Source organism: Vulpes lagopus, chromosome 1 (genome assembly GCF_018345385.1).
Source record: "Vulpes lagopus strain Blue_001 chromosome 1, ASM1834538v1, whole genome shotgun sequence".
NCBI lineage: Eukaryota > Metazoa > Chordata > Mammalia > Carnivora > Canidae > Vulpes > Vulpes lagopus.
In genome coordinates, this window is record NC_054824.1 from 69,374,782 (window position 1) to 69,396,008 (window position 21,227).

Below are 21,227 nucleotides of genomic sequence, written 5' to 3' on the forward strand. Positions count from 1 at the left end.
AACCCACCCAGGTAGTGGGGAAGTGACTTGACCAGCCTGGATCAGAGGGGGCGGGGTGCATCTTCTCTCCCCATGACAGAGGAATGCCTCCCTCACCCAGCAATGCCACTCCTAGGAATTCACCTTCCAGCCAGCAGGGCGATGCTGCCTAATTCCATTTGCTGCAGCACTGCTTGCAAAAGCCAAAGGCTGGAAACATCCCTGCTTCCCAGCCAGCGGACTGCCTAAGGAGATTATGGTGCAGACACATAACAGAATGCTCTGGTCCTGAACTGAACCCTCCCCAAGCCATGCCACTAAGACAAAAGGAGCAGGGTGCAGAAGAGCGAGGCTGTGGATGCTTCCATTTGTATGGGGGGAAAAATACAGACAGGGAACACTTCTGGAAAGCTGGTAGTGGTGGTTGCCTTCAGGGAACTAGTTGGCTGGGGAATGTGATGGGAAGGAGAGTAGGCATCTGGCATCTGTCGGTCCTTTATGCCTTTTAAATTGTGCCTTGTATGCATAAATTGCATATTTTTAAAAACCCTCTGGCCCAGGGCACTTGGGTGACTTAGTGGTTGAGTGTCTGCCTTTGGCTAGGGTCCCAGGAGTCCCGGGATCGAGTCCCACATCGGACTCCTGGCATGGAGCCTGCTTCTCCCTCTGCCTGTGTCTCTGCCTCTCTCTGTATGTCTCTCATGGATAAATAAATAAAATCTTAAAAAAAAAGAAAACCTTCTGGCCTGCATTGGAAAGGAGCTGAGGGAGCTCAGCCAGGACCCAGAGTGTACCAGACACACAGAGGAAGGGGACAGCTCTGCAAAGACCTGGCATGTCAGACGGGATGGGAATGCACGAGGGCAGAGACCAATCTCCACTCTATCCAGGCCCAGGGGCAGGAGAGTGGATTTGCTGGGGCCCCTCCCTCAGTGCAGGTAAGTCATGGGTCTCAGGGCTCCCAGCTGAGTTAGCATGTGTAGTTCTAGCCTTGGGGGTCCCTGCTGTGTCACCAAACTGCAGTGTGACCTCAGGTAATTCACATGACTTTGTCAGGCCTCGCTGTGAAATGAGGATGGTACGACCCAACGTGAGGCCTGGATGAAGTGGTGAGGGGCCAGGCTGGACCCGCACAGAGGCAGGCTCGGGGAGACAGGCAGGCAGCACTGGGGAGAGGATGCAGGAGGGGGCAGGCCCCCAGCACTGCCTGGCGAGAAACCCTGCGCCCACCTCCTGCAAATCAGCCTCACACCCCACCCTGGGCGCAAGTGGGAGGCTTAACTCTGGCAAATGCCATGGTCTTCCTGAATGGTGGTCAGGAGCCGCCGTCACTGAAAACACTGCATTTCTCAGAGTCAGGAAGCTGGTGTGGCCAGCATCTATCATGCCCATGGGCAAGCCTGATGCACTCTTAGCAGAACCCACTGAATGGGCATGATGCCCATCAGACTTTTTTTCCTGGTGGTTGTAAAGCAATTGCGGCCCTACAAGCCCTTTATCATTGATAATAACAACTGGCATTTATGGAGCACATACTTGATGCCAAGGACCGTTCATGTGTCTTAATTCATCAAATCCTGCAAGCAAGCCACTACGGCAGGTGCTACTATCACCCCCACATTATCGCAGAGAGCATCCAGAGGCTGGGACATGACCGAAAGAGCTTGTCACCTCTCATTATTGATTTGTCACCATTGCTGTAGTGGGGGTGGCAGGCCCATGGCAGGGCCACGTGGGGCGGGGTGTGGTGCTATTTTTGTACAGCCAGGGAAGGAGCCAGGTCTCTCTCGCCCACAAAGATAGTACAGCCCTCAGTGTGCTGACCAGGGGGCATGGGCTCTGCTCCAGCCCTACCACTTCCCGGTGGAATCCCAATCAAGTCCTGTCACAGTCCTGGTTTTCTAACTCCTCCGATGGGAAACAATATTTCAGTCTCATGTGACACTCAAATGGTAAAAGGGTAGGAAACTCTTATTGAAAAATACAGACCATTTATGGAAGTGTGAAGTTTGCATGTTGGCCTTGACCTTTCCTCTATAGGGAGAAAGGAGCCCCAGGGTGAAAGGTGTCCCCCTTAGGGCCCCAGGCTTCTAGTCAGATGCCTCTGAAAGCCTCTGGAGGGCTGGGGCCTGTTCACCCTGGCGTGAAGAAGGGACAGAGGATTAAGAGCATGAGCCCAGAGGGAGTAGGCCTGCTGTGGACAAAGGCACCATGTGGACTCGTGCATCAGAGGTCACTAACAACCATAGGCCTCAAAGTTGCCCCAGCCCATTTCTCTTCCCGCCACCACCCAACACATCAGCAGATCCTGGGCCCTGCTCTCAATCACACTGGTCCCAGCCCCATCACTCTCCTCAGTGGCCTCTTCAGTGGCTTGCCTGCCTCTGACCTTGTGTCCTTCACCCCTGCGCCCACTCCAGTCTGTTCCCCACTGCAACAGCCAGGGGACTTTGGTAATTCCTAAGTCAGACCCCACCACTGCCCTACTCGGAATCCTCCCATGACTCCCCATTTCCTCCAAGTAAAAGTCTAATTATTTCCCAGGAGGCCCTGCATCTCCTCCAGCTCCACCAACCTTCTTGCTGCTCTAACCCCAGGGCCTTTGCACTTGCTAGGAATACCCCCAGCCCCAGATTTCCATGTTTGCTCAAATGTCCTGACCTCCCACCATCTCACTTGACACTCTTTTCCCACCCCTAGCACTCTCCTGTCTCCCTGTCCTCGCTTTAGTAATCTCCACAGCACGTGCTACCATATGCCAGGCTCCCAACATTAGAGTGCTCATCCTGTTTGTGTCTTCCTCTCTCACTGAAATGTCAGCTTGCTAAGGTCAGTAAATTTTGTCTGTCTGGTTCTCTGCTGTATTTCCAGCATCCAGAGCAGTGCCTGGCACATAGTTAAGTGTGTGATATGTTTCTGTTGAATGAATGAAAAAAAGCCAAGCACCTTCTGGAACATTCATTCATTAAATAGCAGAAATACTGAATTCTATACCTCAGAGGCAAATACGGCGTACAGTAGGTACTCAAGAAATGTTGATAATGATGTTGATACAACCAAAAGCCAGAATCTCACAAGAAGGCTTCCAGATCCCACCTGTCCTCTGTTCTCAGGCCGCTCACTTCTCCTGGCATCCCCCCTTCCTCTCCTCTTGGCCAACCCTCAGGGTCCAGTTCCAGGGTCTCTTCCTCCCAGATCCCAGTGACGATTCTGCCCTAAGGTGGTGCCCTCCCTCCTCGGGGATCCGCACCATATACAAAAGAGGCTGTTCTAGAACCCTCTCTTCACTCTCCCCCTATATCAGCTATGACAGTTGAGTACCTGCGATATGCCAGCCTCTTCCTACCCTTCACCTCCAATCCTCACGGCAGCCCACTGAGATGGGCAGTGACTCCCATCTTCTCTGAGACGCAGAGAGGTTAAATGACTTGTCCAAGGTCACACAGCAGGGAGGACAGGGAGTCAGATCCAGGCCCAGGGCTGCATCCTTCTCCTGCCCCCCACCAGGTGCCCAGTGCAGAGCCAGCACCCCACCCCCCCGTGGGTGTCACCCTGGCCCTCCTGCCTAAGACACTCTCCCAAGGGAGCGGCTCAGCTCAAACCTGGACGGGGCCACGGGATGCTTGAGCTGCCTCCCCCTCACCCGGGGTGGGTCTCAGGTCCCGCACACATTCCCAGCGGCAGCCCTGCTCCTCCGGGTACCCTGAGGTGGACCTGATACCCTGAAGTGGACCTGCTCACCGCGCCTGATGTGGGGCCACACGGGGACTCTTAGCAGCCTCTGCTGCCAGAAGAGCAAGATGCAGCAGGAAGGATCGGGGTCAGCTGTGGGGTGCCGGCCTCCGCTCTTCCTCCCCACCCTGTGTTCATTCCAGCCTCTGCTCCTTCGTTCACACCTTCCCCCTGCCCGGGGTGCGTGCCATCACTGCCTCCCATCACTGTCTCTCCCAAAATAAAATAACCCTGCTTCCCTTCCAAGGGCCCACTCAGTCCCACTTCCTCCAAGAAGCCTTCTCTGAATACGCCAGCCCTCACCTACTTCACCCCTACGCCCTGGTGCAGTTCTTAATCACACCTGCCACAAACCACCACATCTTGCTGGTTCCCTCTTGACAAGCAGAGAAAATCCTGCTATGTTAGCACAGTAGTTGAGAGCACTGCCTGTGGGGCCAGACAGATCAACTGAGTTCAAACCCCAGCTCTGCCATTCGCCAGCTGTGTGACCTTGGTAAGCTGCTTAAGCTCTCCGTGCCTCAGTTTCCCCATCGGCAAAATGGAGGGGAGGACACTGGCTACCCCATGGGGTTTTTGTGCAATGAGTGCCCTGGTGCAGGAGACCCCATGTTAACTATTGGTATTATTATCAGAGATGTTATTACCTGTGCTTCTACAGCTGCAGAGCTTTCAAAGCAGGAGACACTCATCTCCCTGGAGGGCTTCACACCCCCCCCTCAATTTGAGCTAATGCCCCCCAGAGACCTTTGCTAAAGACTGACTTGCATCCCCACTATATTCATGTGCTAATATTTATCCCCTCCCCAATGTGACTGTGGTTTGGAAACAGGGCTTTTAGGAGGTGATTAAAGGTACATGAAGTCAGAAGGGTGGAGTCCCCATCGAATAGGACTGGTGGAGGAAGAGAGATGCTCACTGTCTCCCTCTGTGCCAGCACTGAGAGAAGTCGGTGTGAGGACAGGGCAAGACGGCAACCGTCTGCAAGCCAGGAGGAAAGACCTTCCCCGGAACCCAGTAGGCTGATACCTTGATCTTGGGCTTCCAGGCTCTGAGACTGTGGGAAATAAATGCCCATGGTTCATGCCACCCCGTCTCTGGTGTTCTGTGCTGGCCACCTGAGTTGAGAGTCCCTTCCATGACTGTTGGGCCTCATCTGGGACCCCCAGGTCTCCAGGTGCCCTGTGAGAAGAGTCCAGGCCTGGCTTCCTCTTGCCTTCTCTCTGGATATAAAATCCAGGCCTCACATCCTCCATCTCCTCTAAGGTAAGGCCCATGCGGCAGTCCCCAAGGGGCCCTCCCTTCAGAATGAGTCCCAAGGTAGGGTGGAAGAAAGGGGATGGAAACACAAATGGGGAAACTGAGAGACAGAGTCTGGATCTGCATTGAGGCTGGAGGGCCCCAGAGAGGCCCAGGGTCCGGGGAACCAGGTAGGATCATCCTCAGCAGAATATGGTTAAAGCCAGTGATCAAAGCCACTCCACCGCAGCCACCCTGTCCTCTCCTCCCCTCCTCCCTAGACTCTGACCTTTGGCCTTTACCCTCCCTATTCTCTCCCTCTTCCACCATCCCCAGACACTCTTTCTCTCTCTCTCTCTCTCTCTCTCTCTCTCTCTCTCCTCCAGAAAATCATCACTAAAGGTGGCCCCACCCTGTACCCTGCCAGGATCCCAGGCCAAGTGGATGAGGAAACATCTGATCCAGCGGCCTGTCCATCTCCAGGGGGCCCTAGGACAGTGCTGGTGTCCGTGCTGTGTAGCAGGCTTCACAGGGAATGAGGCTGGCCTCCCATGGAGCTTCTACCCGTGCCAGGCGGAAGGCCCAGAAGTGAATACATATCATCTTGCTTGCTAGGCAGTAGTGACAAGAGTTAGGGGGATGCCAGGCAGGTTGAGGGGATCAGGAGCGGCCTTCAAGCAACGGGGGCATATGGTGCATACACACTCCAGCAGCCCCTCCTGGTAGGCTGAGCCTGGGGCGGGTCCTCCAGTGCCTCCCAGAGGTCCCCAGCAGGACTGCTTGCAACAGGCTCCCTGTCTCACCTACACATGCTCATTGTTTCCACGGGCCATCGCCCAAATCAAATCCTTGTCTCAGGGTCAGCTTCTTGGGAAGCCCAAACCATACCACAGATGACGAGGCAGGAGTGGGAGCTGGCGATACACAGGCCCCCATCCTCTGTGTTCTGGGTGCATCTCTCTCCTTGGGAGCAGTCATCCCGCATACCTGGCTCCCCGAGAGGGTGGGTCCTGTCCTGAGCCCTCTGCGTCCATGGCCTCCTGGAGGATGGGGGCCAGATCGGGCTGCTGCTCTGTAGGGGCAGCTCCCGATGGGTGCACTGCATGCTTCTCCCCCACCCCCAGCAGAGAACTTTGGGATGAATTCCCACCCAAAGGAAGCTACCCTCTGTCTTCACTGGGACTGGGGGTGGAATGCATACAGCTCACTTTCCTCCCCTTCCTGGCCAGGTAGAGACATCTGGCGATGGCTGGAGCAGCTTCTGCACAACATCCTGTCCAGCTTGATGCCCCTGAGGCAACTGTCCAGCCAGGGGGCCCTGCGCCCCTTCCCTTGTGATGGCCCAATCGCAGGCCCTTCATCACAGCACAGACGCAGAAGGCCAGCCCCAGTTTTATTCTGCAGTCCAGGTCCTTGCAGGGCAGCTCTGAGCTACGGTGAGCAAGACAGAAACCCCCATGCCCTCAGAGAGCTGACGTGCAGAGGCCCTGAGGTGGAAGCATGGCTGCCATGGTTGAGGAATAAGGGGGCCATGTGGCTGGAGGGGAGTGAGTGACAGGGAGAAGGAAGGAGTCAGGTCAGGGAGGTTGAGGTGGGGAGGCTGGGGCAGGAGGCTGACCCCACAGGGCCCTGTAGGGCAGAGTGAGACTTCTGACTTCCTCCCTCAGAGTGAGCTGCGGGGTTTGAGAAGAGGTAGGATGTGACTGGGCTTAGGTTTTGAAGGATCCTTGGCTGCCGGGGAGATAGTGATGAGGGCAGGACGGGAGGAGCAGAGGGCAGGAGGCGGCAGGCAGGTGCCTGCAGTCCTTGAGGTGAGAGCAGACCAGCTCCAAAGGCAACCGGGGCAGGCACAAGTGGCTGCAGGCTGGAAATACTCTGACTCAGGAGCCAATGGGATTTGCTAATGGCTTGAAAGAGAGCGTGAGGCACAGAAGGAGTCAGAGACACTCTGGGGTTTGGGCCTGAGTGGCCGGCAGGTGGAGGACTATTTCCTGAGAAGGCAGCCAAGTAGGAGAAACTGTTTGGGGGAGCCTAGGACCTTGGCTTTGAAGACTTAAGATGCCCATAAGGAGCCTCCTTTCCCCCAGAGCTCCTACACAGGAGGAGCCAGCCTAGGGCTAAAGTATCCTTCCAGCCAGTCCCAGGACCCCAGCCCCTGGCTAAGCCCCAGGCCTCTGAGTGTCCTTTCAACCCCTTTCTGACACCGAGAAGACTAATTCAGAGAGGCTGGGTCTCACACTGGCTTCCACTGCAGGCCCACTGCGTGCAAAGGGGTAGACTTGGGAAATGTGCTCCAGGAGGCCATCCTGGTGGGCTCCCTGCCCCAAGTGTAGGGATAAGACAGAGACCCAGAGCAAGCACAGCCCCTAGGGACATGTAGGGCAGAAAACAATGAAGAAGAAGAATGTGGCCTAGAGAAGGCGGTGAGGAGCAGAGAAGGGCAGGGCCAGGCCCAGAGGGTCTGGGGGATGGGATGGCTCCTTCCAGCTCTTGCCAAAACAACCTGCCCCCTGTTCTGGCTGGGATGGAGGCAGGCTCAGCTGTAGAAGGTGAGGCAGGACAGATGACAGCCAGGCCTTGGTGGGGAGGGGGGTCCCCACCTCCTTGTGAAGGAGAGAGATGAGCAAAGAGGGTGGCGGGGTTCAGAGGAGCAGGGGGCCGACTGTGACAGTATATATGGGTTACCTGGCCACCAGTTTCTGGGCAGATTGACACCGCCACCTTTCTGGCCTTCTCACTCCCAGGCTGTCAGCCCCACGGCGGAAGCCCCCTGCGCCTAACGTTCAGCAGGTGCAACTAATGTTTGCAGAAATGAACGAGCTTCTTGGCGAGTATTACCCCACCCCATTACAGGCCCCAGGATTCCTCCCTGGTCCCTGCACCTGGTACTCTGACCCCCACGTGCCCAGGGAAATGGGAAGCCCCATAATGTGATGCCAAGGCCCAGCAGAGGACCCAGCCCAGCTCTCGGGGTACACTAGATGGGAAGATCCTTCTCTGCCCAGGCACACGGAGCAAACCAGGGCCGCACACACCAATCCCCTGCCCTTATTGGGCTAGGATTTGCCCCCCAATGCCAGCCAAGGCCCTTCAGTGCCATCCCAGGGCAGGACCAGACCAGGTGCAACTCACACGATGAACTGCACGCCCTCTCCTGTCCTTTGGGCGCCCAGGTCCTCCCCGCCCTCTCCTGTCCTTTGGGCGCCCAGGTCCTCCCCGAGCCCCAGCCCCGCCCCCTCCTGAGCAGCGGGCAGAGGCTCCTCCGCAGTGCCAGTGCCGGAGCTCCCCAGCAGCCTCCAAGTCTGTCCCCAGGAGCAATGCAGCAGAGGGACAGACACGGGGGAGGGAGGACCACAGGCACCCCCACCCAATCCAACATGGAGACCCTGGGCTTGCTGGGGGAGGGCCGGGGGTCCCCCAGGAGGTCTGGGGCTCAGGGCTGCAGGGAGAATGGGGAGCAAAGGGCCTGAGCTTGGGGGAGGAGAAGGATGCTTCTTGCCCGACCAGGGGGCTCGAAGCCCAATGCCCAAGATCACCTGGGGCCAGCAGAGGCAGCTGCTGTGGAGGGTGGGACGTGAATCTGCTGCTCTCCAACAGCCAGGGCCTAGCAGGGCCCTGAGTGGGAGCAGGGGATATCCTCACCTTTCCCTGCCCACCCCTCCAGCCTCAGCCTGGGGAGGGGTAGCCCTGTGGATCCCTGGAAGTGCCAGCCCCCCCCCCGCAGCCCACGCCTCCAGCGGGGAGAGCGTTCCTACAGTCAGGACCTGTGGCGAGATGGACAGGAGTGCAGAGAGGGAAGGCAGAGGTGGGGACTTGTCCTCCTGTTCTGAAGAGGGCCTCCCAGGATGCAGGCTGCTCCCCCCCAGGTCCACTGACCCCGGCCCCTCCAGCCAGTATGCTTCCTACCAGGTGCTTGGAGGCAGGGGGACCCCACTCTCCCTGCAGCCTCTTCCAGCTGTCCCCATCGGGATGCCTACCTGGGCCTGTCTGGGCACCAAGCCAGGGGCAGGTAGGTGCTCACCACCCCCGCTGGGCCAGGCCAGGGCCGGAGGGGCTGGCTGTCCTCCACCGTCTCCGTGGTGGTGGGCAGGGAAGGGGCCTGGTGCCCGGGTGGGGGGGCTCGGTCCTCTCGGGTTCCCTCCACCACCGGCTCAGGAAGGCAGCAGCGCCAGAACTGCAGAAGCCAGCTCCCCGCCCCCCACTGCTGCCTCCTCCCCTCCCTCCTCCCGACCCGCCTCCTTCCCCAGCCACCCACCTCCTTCTGCTCGTTTCTATGGCAACCGGGCAATGCTGCACAGCCAGCCTCCCTCCCGTACACCAGGGGACGCTGGCCTGCTATGTGGGAAGGATGTCACCTCGGGCGGGGTGAACAGACGGGCTCACAAGGCCACTCTTGACTGTGGGGGACCCTGCTCCAGGCCCTCTGCTTTCTCTCTCCCCAAGACCCTCCCTCCCAACATCCCTCGGAGACACTGCGAGCAGCACCTTCCCAAGCACTTGCCTTGGGTCCTTAAACTTCACTGCCTGCTGCTCCGTAAGCATTTGTTTGCTTCATCATTTACACTCACTTGGTCATTCTTCACGATTTTATGTTGAGCCCATTCTGGGGTAGGCTGAGTATGGGATGCTCATCTGACAGTCTCATCCCTTTGAGAATCCATACCCTTTTTACAGACTGGAAAAGCTGAGGCCTCCAGTTGTAAAACAACTTGTCTGAGCATCTGAGGCTCCTGGGCTGGTTACTGGCAGGGAGGCCTTGTGATTCCAGTTCTGGTGCTGCTCCCACGGGGCCACCGCTATCACATACCCCTCAAAGAAGACAGCTAGGCTCGCACTGTACACGTGTGATCTACATGCGCCAGCCACGTGCCACACAAATGTACACCCCAACAACACACTTAAAGATACAAACACCCACATGTATTTGCACCCATGCAGTTCCACAAGTCTACGTGCACAGGTGACAGATGCATATGCATAACTAGAACTGTAACATCAGCATTTATGCACCTTTAAGAGACGTGTGCACACATCTTCTACATGGATCCAGAACACGTAATACATAAACCCTTTCTACACAAAATCAACAGCTGTCCACACAAGCCCCAGCCCTAGCCCACGGGAGGGGATCAGTGACACAAGCAAGAATCCAGTGTCAGAACCAGAATCCACTTCTGGGAAAGACCTGTCTGCTCTGCACCTGCCCTCCAGAGATCAGACTCTAATCTGCCCCCCTGCCTCAGCTCTGCTGCAGGAGGCCTGGGCTCGCCCTCCCCTAACTCCTTCCCTCATTCTGATAAGTCCCCTGCCTGATCCAGACTAAATCCTACCTAGAGCCCCTGCCTCGGCCCAGGGGGCTCACAGGTATCTCCACCCTTCCCCCCTCCCTCCCAACCCCCCCAAAGTTGATGTCAGGTCCTGAGACTTAGAATTATGACAAATACAGTAAAGGGGGCCCCTCCTCCTTGGAAGGAATCCCAGGCTCAGATGACCCTGCCATCCCCCAGGAGGGGCAATATCTGGTGGAGGCAGCTGGGATGTCAAGTGGGGATTGGGGCCCAAGACACACCGTGTGCCCTACAGGATGCACTGCCCCCACCCCAGCACCACCTTGGAAGGACCCTGGGAAGGATCATTGCCGACCCCGTGTCTCAGGGCACTTCTCAGGGGCTTCATACAGCCCAGAGAAGGCAGATACAATGGAAAGACCCAGAAGTCCACTCCAAAGCTGTTAATAATAATAGCCTCTTCCATATTTCATCCCATCTAAGACCCCCTCAACCATGAAATTGCCACCAATTAAACCAGGGCTATAAGCTGTATGGCGCATGCAAATGAGAAATGTCAGCTGGGAGAGGGAAAACCATGTTGGGATAGGTGAAACAAGGCATCTCAGTCATCCAGCAGATGCTTACTGGGCACCCACCAGGTACCAGGGACTGTTCTAGGAACTGGGACACAGCCATGGGCAAAACAAAGTCCCTGACCTTGAGGGTGCTGACCTCCTGCCTTCCTACAGCACCTCTGGCTGTCACTGCAGCCCTACAGGTGAGGTCACAGAACTGACAAGGAAACAGAGGCTCCAGAGACTGAGCAATTTGCCCCAGGTAATACAGCCGGTAAATGCCTGGGCTGGGATTCAAACCTGCTGCTTTGCCAAGCTTTTTCCAATGCTCTACATTGGCTCCATTAAGATCTGATTGGGACACATGGCAACAGCCACCCATTTTCTAGAAGTTTCACAGCCAAGTGTGCTTCTCATCCTTAGATTAAAGGCAAAAAAAAAAAAAAAAAAAAAGATTAAAGGCAGAACAGGGTCATATGCATTTGAAGTGCCAGTCAAGAAGTGGGCATGAGTGAAGACCCCCCGCCAAATGACCTCAGAAGTCACTTATAGCCTGACCATCTGGAGCCAGAAGCCTGACAGCCATCCCCAGGCCTGAAGGTTCTCAGTGGAGGGTCAAGTCAAGACCCAAACCAGACAGTGGGGCTGGCACCTGAGAGCCAGGGCTCCCTGGAGAGGGGACACCTTAGTTGGGGGTGAGGAGGGATTGGGTTTCCAGGCACTGTAAGCAGAGCCCCCGACCCACCTGTCAGGCCCCCAGCCCCAGATCATCTTTCTACTAAAGAGCCAGCTCCATTCTGCATTTTGAAAGATAGCTGCTCTCGCCTCCACCCCTGCATCAACTGGACCCAGCCCCACCTGCTGCTGGGCAGACCCTCCAGTTCTTCCTTCCCAGGCTTAGACAAGCTCTGTGGGAGAAGGTGACCCTTCTGTCGCCCCCTCTCTGCCCAGCCTGCAGAGCATCCACCTCCACGCTGCCCCACCATCAGCCTGATCCAGTCTCATCTGCTCCTGGGAAGGCCCCCAAGCCACCAGTGTGCAGCCGTGTACTCTCCCACCTGCAGGTCTCAGACAGGCTCAGGGACATCCCTACACCACACACACACACACACACACACACATATACACACACCCATGCCCGACCTCAGCTCTACTCCCGGACCTTAACAATAGTGCAGTCCCACAGGCGCGAGCAGGCAACATGAGGAGGGGGCCTCATGCCACCCAGGAGAAGCTGACCCCTTCTCGTCCAACCCAGAAAACATTCATTGCCCCCTCCTTCCCAGCCCAACACAGCTATCCCACAGTTCCCCAGTGCCAGGGCAAATGCAATCAGGGCTTATTAGCTGCTGCTTTGCATCTCATTTGCATAATGTTCCCACAACTGTCAAAATGCCAGAATCCTCCCCAAACCCCTGCCCATGACAGGCAGGGCTGGTCAGCTCTGGAGAAATAAGATGGACAAAATTCCAGTAAGGGGCTAAACATGGAGGGATAGGGAAGAGCAGAAGGAGAAAACCAAGGCAACTTCAAGTTCCAGACCCAGATAGGCAGCCAAAGGAAGAGCAGTAGATACTTACCAGGCACCTGCTAAGTCCAGGCACCATGCACAGTGCTTTATGCACTTTACCTATTTGTTTTTCACAATGAACCATTTTACAGATGTGGAAACTGAGGCTCCAAGCTGTTAAGGCCTTGCTACTCAATGCCTAAATCTCAGGACCAGCAGCTGGGGTGTCACCTGGGAGCTGGGAGGAAATGCAAAAATTCAAGTCCCACCCTAGACCCTGAACTGGAGTCTGCATTGCCACAAGATCCTAGGAGACTAGGGTAGGAGAAGTACTTGTTAAGGGAGCTGCCCTCTGATACACAGCCAGGAGATGAAACTGGTGCCTGAATCAGTTAATCCCAAATTAACAAATCTTTCCTGAGCACCTACTATGTGCAGCACTACACTAAGGAGAGGGACACAGGAGGTAACCCAAAAGACAATATCCATAACCTTGCAGACATTTCATAGACATTCTCCCAAAGCGGGAGACACAAATACAACAAATACATAATTGCAGGTCAAGTGGTGATGGGGTGATGGGTGCTACTGAGAAAAATAATGTGGGGTAGAGAAAGGATGAATGAGATGACATGTTAGGATCCCTCTTTGAGGAGATGACATTTGAACTGAGACTTAAATAAAGGGGGAAGAGGAGGTATATGGTGATTTGCAGGAACAGTGTTTTCCAGCACAGAGAACAAGGGCAAATGTCCTGAAGCAGGAGTAAGCCAGGAACACTGAAGACACCCCAAAACTAAATGGATGTGTGGATGGATGGACAGGCAGGTAGACAAAGGGATGGCAGGTAGAAAGAGATAGTAAATAAGGTAGGGATAAAGAAGAGGCAGGCAGCAGCTATATCCTGCAGGGCCTTGTAGGTTATGGGGAGAATTCTACTTTCTTTCTTTATTTAAAGATTTTTTAAGATCCTCCCTGCAGAGGGAGAGGGAGAAGCAGACTCCCCACCATGCAGGGAGCTTGATGTGGGGCTTGATCCCAAGACTCTGGGATCATGACTTGAGCCGAAGGCAGACGCCCAACCAACTGAGCCACCCAGGCGCCCCTACCATCTTATCTAAGTATGAAGAGAAGCCATTGATATATTTTTTAAGATTTTATTTTTAAGTAATCTCTATACCCAACATGGGACTCAAACTCACAACCTCAATGTTAAGAGTCACACACACCACCAGCTGAGCCAGCCAGATGCCCCAAAGCCTTCGGTATTTTTGAACAAGGGGAAAACGGGATCCCATTTATGTTTTTAAAAGATCGCTGTGGCTTTTATGTGGAAAAGTGAGTAGGAGGAGGCAAGGGCTAAAGAAGCAAACCAGTTAAGAGGCTTTTGAAATATTTATTTCCAACAGAAAGGAGTGCTGTGGGCACTAAAACACACGTCCAAAAATATTTGTTCATAACAGCAAATTCTCTTCAAAGCAGCTCTGTTTATAATAGCTCCAAACTGGAAGAAACCCAGATGCCATCTACAGAAGGGCTGATCAGCAAATTGTGTGGTTTACTGCACAGTAAAAGTAGGTAGCTTGCTTTTTCATAGCTGTATAGGATTCCACTGGGTAAATTCCACAGTGTGGTTTGTATAAGATTATCAAACCTTATACAGCAATAAAAAACATCAGACTACACACAACCACATGGTCAATCTCAAGACATCATGCTGAGCAAGGGAAGCCAAGCTTAAAGAACATCTGTAGTGATTCTATCTACATGAAGTTCAAAAACAGGTAAATCTTGGCTTCTGGTTCCTGGGCCAGATGAAGCAGATACACTTTTTCCTACTTCTCCTGTGAAGTACAGCTAATGCCCTGGATGTTATATATAAAACAAACTTACAAAGACTCTCAAAAGGGAGAGAAGAAAGTAGACTAAGGAAGACCCAAGGAGCAACACAGCAGTGAGTTCTCTGGGTTTTCTTTATTGCCCCAAATATCTCAGATTTGGAGCTGGAGAAGTCAGCAACCCAGAAATACCAATGAGCATGGACAAAAACAGCCTTAAGAAAAGCATCTTCTCCCTATCTCAAGGACTGGGAAAGGCACAGTCTAGCAAGACAAAATCTTGAAAACAATAAATGCCCTACTCTAGCCAAACACTATAGAAAAAACTGTGGCCCCATCCCCTCTACATGACCAGACGCTGAGTGGAGAGCTGTGCCTGGTTGTAACCAGGACCCCATTCCCCTACCACCAGTTGGTTACAGAGAACAGGTAGGGAGCTGGGACTTCCATCCCCACCCAACAGTACCCGCCACACTGGGTAGGGGCCTAGGAAACCCAGTTAGGACCTTCACCATCCCCACTAGTGAAGACCACACAGGGAGCAATCATGAGCTACCCCTCTCTTCCCAGGCAGGGAGGTAACAGTGGAGGTCTGGTGGATAATGAGAACTCCCATTCCCACCCAGCAGTAAGGAGGAAGCCTTCTCCCCCACCAGGTTGTCAGCTGAGGTCAAGTGGGGGAAACTGGACTTCCACCCCCATCTGGCATCAACAGGCAGTCTTAGAGGAGACCCACTAAAACAGGAGGCTTGAATAAGAGCCAGTGTCTCATAACACCCCAATGTCCAGGATACAATAGAAAAATCATCTGTCATACCAAGAGCCAGAAAAAATCTCAATCTGAATGAGAAAAGGCAACCAACATATGCCAACAGCAAGATGACACAAATATTGGAATCATCGGACAAGGAAGTTAAAGCTGCAATCTTTTTTTTTTTTTTTTTTTAAATCACCTCCTCTTTGAAGCTTTCCAGGATTTAGTCTTCATTCAGTTTTTTTTTTTAATTTTTTTATTATTGTTATTTATTTATGATAGTCGCAGAGAGAGAGAGAGAGAGAGAGAGGCAGAGACACAGGCAGAAGGAGAAGCAGGCTCCATGCACCAGGAGCCTGACGCGGGATTCGATCCCGGGTCTCCAGGATCACGCCCTGGGCCAAAGGCAGGCGCCGAACTGCTGCGCCACCCAGGGATCCCCTAAAGCTGCAATCTTAAAAAGGCTTCCACAAGCATGAACACCCTAGAACAAATAACAAAATAGAAAGCCTTAGCATGGGGATCCCTGAGTGGAGCAGCGGTTTGGCGCCTGCCTTTGGCCCAGGGCGCGATCCTGGAGACCCGGGATCAAATCCCACATCGGGCTCCCGGTGCATGGAGCCTGCTTCTCTCCCTCTACCTGTGTCTCTGCCTCTCTCTCTCTCTCTCGTGACTATCATAAATATAAATAAATTTAAAAAAAAAAAGAAAGAAAGAAAGCCTTAGCAAAGAAACAGAAGATACGAAGGAGAATCAAACTGAAACTTTAGAACTGAAAGGTCATTGGAGGGGCTCAACAGCAGGTTGGAGACTAGAGAGGATAGAATCTGTGAACTTGAAGATAAAACAATAGAAATGACCCAATCTGCACAACAGAGTGAGGATGGACAGGGTGGAGGAATGAACAGAGCCTCTGGGCCCTTAGGCTCATAACTAAAGAGCCAACATTCCTGTTGTTAGGGGGGTGGGTGGGCAGGAGTAAGGGTGAGGGGCTGAAAGTCTTCAAAGTAGTGACTGCAAAAATCGCTCCTCTCCATGAATCTCTGGAGTCTGTACTTACCCCCACAAGGAAAAGGAGAATGAGAGAAACTAAGGAATTTGTCTGAAACCACATAGCTCATGGTGATCTGAATCAGGCTTTCCCCTCCCAGGGGTTGTCTGGCTTAGGGAAGCACCAGAACCATCTGGAGGTTTGGATAAAACGGAGATTCTGGCCCCAGCCACAGAGATTCTGATCTAGCAGGGGTTTCAGTTATGTCACTGCATGATAAAGCTCCCCAGAATTTAGCGACCTAAAACAATGATTTATTGTATTTTGCAACTCTGTGGCTTGGCTGGGTTCACCTGGGTGATTGTCTCTTCTACAGTGGCCTCAGCTGGGGCTGCAGTGTCTGAAACAGCTTCTTCATTCCCGTGAGTGGCCTCAGCTAATCCGGGCAGTCCCCATCCCCCCAGGGGAGGGATGTCTTTTCCCCCAGGCTGTGGTCTCTCCAGCAGGAAACCTTAAGACCAACTTACATAGTAGCTCAGGGCTCTAAGAGCAGACATTCCAAAAGTACAAGTTCCAGTGTGCAACTTGTCTTTCAAGTTATCTTATCTATCAACCCTCTGCTTCTCTCAAGCTGGCCAACGTCAAATTGCCCATAGCAGGTCACACAGCAAACCCAGAGTCAATGGGGGAGGGGAGAAGGGTGGAGGGAGGGAAGGTGCTACACCAGGGTGTACATAGTGGGAGGTGGGGTTCACAGGTGACAGCAGGGAGCACCAATGTATCAGACCACAGTTAAGTCAGTGATGGGGCCCACGAATTTGCATTTTCTTAAGATTTTATATATTTATTTGAGAGAGAGAGAGAGAGCGAGAGTACATGCACAAGGAGGCAGAGGAAGAGGGATCCCAGCACTCTGGGATCATGACCTGAGCCAAAGGCAGACATTTAAAACGCCACTGAGCCACCCAGGTGTCCTCAGATTTGCATTTTTAAGAATTTATTCATGAGAGACACAGAGAGAGACAGACACAGGCAGAGGGAGAAGCAGGCTCCTCACAGGGAGCCCGATGCAGGACCTGATCCCAGGACCCCAGGGATCACACCGTGAGCCAGACAGATGCTCAACCACCGAATCACCCAGGCATCCCCTGGATTTGCTTTTTTTTTTACCTCTTTCCAGGTAAATCCCCACTGTGAGGGGGATACAGGCGTTCCAGTGACCACACTGCAAGAACTTCCTACCCTATTCCTACACCTATTCTGTAACACCAACATCAAAGAGGCTTCTCAGTCTCCCCGCCGGTTCTAGTCATTGATCAAAGGGAATGTCACAGACACAATCACTGTCTTGGAGGAGGCAGAGGTGGACAGCCCAGAGCAGATCCACACACTGGGTCACAGGAACACTGTTCAGATAGTGGCTTCTTCAGTAAGGGTGGGACTGTGGCTCCGAGTCCTGACTCAGCCCCAGTCCAGCCAGGTGACTTTGCACAGGGCACTCCCTCTAGGGGTACCGGTCTGCTGTCCTCAAAGTGAGCCGGTGGGACCAGATGAACAATCTCTGCACCACCGAGGGACCCTTTACATATTTCTTCACCCAAGAAGCTTCACGTTTGGAAAGACTTTTGTCTAACAAACTGCACGAGCTGAGAAATTTTTTTAAAACTAAACCATAAATTACTCCTGACTCAATTAATTACCAGGTAGAGTTTCTGATCAGCAAGGCATTACCAACATTTCTATGCTGAACAGATAAAACTCCCACCCAAAGCGAAGCATTCTGAGGCACTGGCTGGACTGTGCTGCCTCAGTCTGAGAAATGCTCAGTTTGGGGACATTTGGTAATATTCAAAATAACTGAGCTCCACTCTACCCTTCCCCCCAATCTCTCTCCCTCTCTCTCTAAAATAAATAAATAAAACCTTTAAAAAAGATACAAATGCAGACATGTCCAACACGACACATTTGACGGGACCCAAAAAGAGAGCTCCTACACATCACATTCTAGGTGTTCTACTGCTCATAGGATGTGATGGAAATGCATTTCTTCTTTTTTTTTTCCAAAAAAAAAAAAATTGGCTCCAGAACAGTGCAAAAATCACACTTAGGGATACAGCCAACCATATTTTTTAAAGATTTTATTTTTAAGTAATCTCTATACCCAACGTGGGGCTTGAGCTTACAACTTTGAGATAAAGAACCACGTGCTCTACAACTGAGCCAGCTAGGCTCCCCAGGATACAGCCAACCTTGAAAGTCAGGTACTAAAAAAAAAAAGAAAGAAAAAGCAAGTCATGTATTATGTTTAAAGAAAGATGACTGAGGTGCCTGGGGTTCAGTTGGTTGAGCATCTGTCTTTGGCCCAGGTCATGATCCTGGGGTCCTGGGATCGAGCCCCGTTTTGGGCTCCCTGTTCAGCAGGGAGCCTACTTCCCCCCTCCCTCTGCCCCCACCTTCACCTCTCATGTTCTCTCTCTTATTCTCTCAAATAAATAAATAAAATTTTTAAAAAAGATGACTAAGGTCTTGATAGAATTGCATGACCAATAGTACCTAGGGTAAGCCACCAAGTATGGCCCCTACTCAGAACGGGCCCCGTAGGGCTCCCCGCACCCTCAAAGAAGGAGAGCCAGGGGCCTTGGCTCATCCTGACAAACAGAAATGTCTTTGACCCTGCAAGCCCCGTGCGGCTATTTCTAAAGGGCTGCTCTGCAAGGGGGTAGTGTGGGAAGGGTGGGGGGCTGTCTGATTTATTGTGAAAGTAATTTTTAGCAGCCGACACTGCTGGTTGTCTAACCCACAGCCAGTCCTCCTTTGCACTTGCTGATTGGAGCCCCAGCTGATTTACGAGACTCAGAAAGCCTGAATGGCCTAGGGCAGGCTTTCTCAACCTCAGCACGACAGAGATTTGGAGCTGGTGATTCTTTGTTGGGGGCTGTCCTGTGCATTGTAGGGGGTTCGACAGCATCCCTGGCTTCTACTCACTGGATGCCAGTAGCAGCCCCACTCTGAGTTATTATAATCAAAAACTCTGCAAACATTGCCAAATGTCTCCTGGGGCACAAAATTAACTCAGGTGGAGAACCTCTGGCCTAAGGTATGAACTCTGCCTGTAGACTTGATAAAACACAGATTCCTGGGCCTTACCTCCAAAGTTTCTGACTCAATAGGTCTGTGGTGGGTTGGAGAATTTGCATTTCTACTGGGCATCCAGGTGATGCTGAAGCTCCTAGTCCAGGGACCCATTTTGAGAACCATTGGTCCGGGCAGCCCGGATGGCTCAGCGGTTTATAGTGCCTTCAGCCCAGGGCGTGATCCTGGAGACCCGGGATCGAGTCCCACATCGGACTCCCTCCATGGAGCCTGTTTCTCCCTCTGCGTCTGTCTCTCATGAATAAATAAGATCTTTAAAAAAGAGAGAGAGAGAACCACGGGTCTAAGCCATTTGTGGCACTCCTGTTCCCCTGGCCAATCAGACCAGAGGGAAAGAGCTTCCAGGAAAGGTTTCCTTGTTGATGGTAAGAGGCACTTGGGAAGAAACAGTCATTTGTCTTCTCAGACATTGTGGAGTCTGCGTGTGATGTCTGGAGCTGTAGCAGCCATTTTGTGCTCCCAGGAGCTTGAGGGCCAAACCTACCCACTGAAGATAGAAAGCTTGTTCCTGATGGTGGTTGAGTCACAGAACTCATACTAGGGTTAACCTCATGAAATCTTGATGAGCAAGATAGCAAGATTTCCTTTTAGTTTAAGCAAGTAGTTCCCAAATTTTACTGCCCATTGGAATACATGGGAAGCTTTAAGACTCCTCTCACATCAATTAAGTCAGAACCTCTGAGTGTACAATCCAAGAACCAGTCTTTTTTTAAAGTTTCACCAGGTGTCTCAATATTTAATCAAGTTTGAGAACTTTTTTTTTTTTAAGATTTTGTTTATTTATTCATGAGAGACACACAGAGACACAAAGACACAGGCAGAGGGAGAAGCAGGGTCCCTGCAGGGAGCCCAATGCGAGGACTTGATCCCAGGACCCCAGGATCATGCCCTGAGCCAAAGGCAGACACTCAAGCACCAAGCCACTCAAGTGTCCCCAGTTTGAGAACTCTTGCTACTGCAAGTGTGGTTGATGGACCATCAACATTAGCATTATCTGAGAGCTTGTGAGAAATGGGGAATCTCAGGCCCCACCCCACACTCTGGGACCTACTGCTCAGAGCTTATATTTTCACAGGTAATATGTAAACTGTATATACAATAAAATTTGAGAAACAATGGCTTAAGCCATTTTGAGTTGTTTTTTCTGTTACTGGCATCCCTGCTGTTACCATCTATGCAGCTAACACACCTGAACACAGGATTTACACATTTAAATCACATTGAAGTAATTCTTGCAAGAGGACCCCAACAGTCTTCCCAGCACTAGAGAACATTGTGGCCATGTCTCATAAAGCTGACCATGCCCATACCTATAACTTAGAATTCCACTTAATGGCATACCCTCTTGAGAAAAACTTACATATGTTCAAGAAAACAAACATAAAAATGTCCTTTGCAGTTTTGTCACATCAGAAAAGGGAGAAATGACCTAAAGGTCCCTAGTTGGGGAAATTAATAAATAAATTACCGTATATTCATATTACCATGACATTAGTTAACATTTTTTAAATTAACTAATTTATTTTAGAGAGTGTGTGCTTGCATGCAAGTGGGGGGAGGGGCAGAGGAAGAAAGAATCCTCAAGCAGACTCCCTCAACTGAGTGGGGAGTCTGATGCAGGGCTTGCCCCAGTGTTTGATCCCATCACCCTGAGATCATGACCTGAGCTGAAATCAGGAGTCAGACATTTAACCAATTGAGCTACCCAGGCGCCCAACATTAGTTAACATTCACTAAATGGATACTCTCTTTTATAAATGTTCTACATGAATTACCTTGTTTAGCCTCATAGCTTCCCTATTAGGCACGCATTATTAGAATCCCTATTTTACAGATGAGGAAACTGAGGCACATAGCAGTAACCTACCCAAGTTACTGCACAAAACCCACGGAACTAGGTAGGATTTTAAACCAAATAGTCTGGTCCTAGAACTGACCTTCTAATCATTATAGCAGCCTACCTGTGGGGGGGAAAAATCCCCCCTGACCTCCTGACCTTTCTACACAGACATACCCTTTTTTTCCACATACATACTCATGTCTATCACTGCACATGTAATATTTAACTGCAACTATTACTTTCATGACAATCTGCTAGCTCCTCTTAAAGTGCTTTTCAAATCCAGATGCACATCAGAATTACCTGGAACACTTTTTTTAAAAGATTGTGGTAAAATATGCATAAC

At 52.1% G+C, this 21,227-nt stretch overlaps 1 protein-coding gene across 2 annotated transcripts in view; it reads right to left on the bottom strand.

The window, feature by feature from the left end:
* The window catches only part of PACSIN1 (protein kinase C and casein kinase substrate in neurons 1), a 57,836-nt gene that overhangs the window by 10,351 nt on the left and 26,258 nt on the right, over window positions 1–21,227 (bottom strand). The window contains exon 1 of one of the 2 annotated variants that reach the window (XM_041772106.1): window positions 8,928–9,138. The exons of the other annotated variant lie outside the window; for it this stretch is intronic. The gene's annotated coding sequence lies outside the window, so the exon portion shown is untranslated. Of the gene's footprint in view, window positions 1–8,927; window positions 9,139–21,227 lie in introns of those variants that run through there. 2 annotated transcript variants of the gene reach the window in all.